This window comes from Haematobia irritans, chromosome 1 (genome assembly GCF_050003625.1).
Source record: "Haematobia irritans isolate KBUSLIRL chromosome 1, ASM5000362v1, whole genome shotgun sequence".
Classification (NCBI taxonomy): Eukaryota; Metazoa; Arthropoda; class Insecta; order Diptera; family Muscidae; genus Haematobia; species Haematobia irritans.
Window position 1 is genome coordinate 52820943 of NC_134397.1, and position 1981 is coordinate 52822923.

A 1981-nucleotide genomic window follows, 5' to 3' on the forward strand; every position below is an offset into this window, starting at 1 on the left:
ACCCAATAATAAAAATTGGTTAACAGTCTCTTTAAAATGTCGACGACTAAACTATTTTTAAACCAATCATTCCACAGTACAGAGAAATTAAATAATTAAAGGAACAACAAACCGTTTTACTATTATGAAAATTTTCATTCATTAAAATTAAACTTTCTTTAAGCAAAAGAACTTTATTATAAAAACTTATGATGAAAGTTCTTAATACAATGTTTTTTGTGAATAAAAATTATGACCACGTGGAACATAAAGTAGTTCATTTGAACTCGCTGTTTGGACATTTTGACTTATCCTTATATTGTTTATTCATCGTAGGTAATTTTTTCACATATCTTGCTGGAAAAAATGGAAACAATAATGAAAATTGTTAAAAATTAACACCATGTAATGAAATATAATTTTTAATTCTTCATTTTAGCTTGTAACTTACCATATTTGGGGGCATTTTTTCAAATGGTGTAAGGAATTCAACATTTCTTTGGAAAACGTATCTCATAAAATTTGTACCTGTAACAGTTAGAGAAATAATGAAGTATTCTAAATAACTCATAAAACTGTTTTGCTATCGATGTGAAGAATATAATAAAATAAATATTCTAGTTGAAAGAAAGTCAAAGTTTTAATATAAAACTTACCAATTCTCTATTAAATTGTACGCTGAGGGGAAATATAAAAAGTTGTCCAAATTTATTTGGGTTACTCTGAAATTAAATATTTATTTTTTACATTAAATAAAATTAAATAAGTTTTCAAAAAATCTAATGAGAAAAATAATAATAAGCATAAAAAACCAAATATTCTTGATAACCCTAGATAGTCATCATTCGTCAAAATGACGACACGTGATTTCATTTTCGATTTAAAATGCATTTTAGTTTATTGGGAAATGGTAAATTTTAGTTATACTAATTCGACCGTTTTATGAATTTTTGTTTCATACTACTTAAAACTAAATTGAATAGGAAAATAAATTCAAGTTTGGTTCACTTTTTCGCTCACGATGAAAATTATAGCGTCTTGAAATCAGCCGTAGTCAAAATGAAGAAGGATGACGTTAATGTACAAAAAATAAGGATGACTGTCCAGGGTTAAAAGAAAGTTAAAGAATCCTTACCAATTCACTATTAAATTACAGGCAAAGGAGTACTAAAAATTTGTCCAAATTTTTAAGGGGTTATTCTGAAATTAAATATTTGTTTTTACATTAAAAATATTACATTGGTTTCCAAAAAAATTTATTAAAGAAATACTAAAATAAGGTATTAAACACCTGTAATTTTGATGATAAAAAGGTCATAAAAACGTAAATATTCTAGTCGAAAAAAGGCAATTTTTAAAAGAAAACTTACCAATTCTCTATATTTTAAATTTGTTCGAATCCATCTGGAGTTGCTCTGAAATTAAATATTATTTTTACAACAAAGAAAACCATTAAACTGATTTCCAAAAAAAATAATTAACAAATAATAATATACATAAAAAATATTCTTTTTAAAAGAAAGTCATATTAAAAAAATACTTACCAATTTATGAATAAACTATACGCTGAGATATAAATAAAATTTTCCAAATTCATCTGGAATTGAATATTATTTTTTTACATAGAATAATAAAAATTTCAATACACTTTCAACATATTTTTAATAACTTTTTTCTAAACTACTGATAAAATATTAATAACTTTCATTTAAAAGGTTTAATTAACAAACACCAATATATGTCTCAAAAATCCAAAATATTCCACGTCTTTATATTCCCTTGTTGCATACCAGCTAAAAAGATGCAACAGCCCACGCCAACGCCAACTATACAACTGAAGCATGCCAAACAAAACCAAGCAAAGCCAAAACATTCCTACAACAACAAAAACACATGTGCCTTTATTGAAAACAACACCTCATCCAGCCAAATAAACCATCCGCGAATAACAAACACACACACAAACCACTAAATGGACAAAAATAAAAACAACCCCACACTC

The 1981-nt window shown here is 25.7% G+C and overlaps 1 long non-coding RNA gene across 1 annotated transcript; it reads right to left on the reverse strand.

Moving 5' to 3' along the window:
- Window positions 1-430: 430 nt before the first annotated feature.
- Window positions 431-1182, reverse strand: LOC142238593 (uncharacterized). The gene is made up of 3 exons (XR_012722769.1): window positions 1115-1182; window positions 636-701; window positions 431-507 (listed from the first exon to the last, which is right to left on the reverse strand). It is a non-coding gene; the product is annotated as an uncharacterized LOC142238593 (long non-coding RNA).
- Between the last annotated feature and the right edge of the window lie 799 nt (window positions 1183-1981).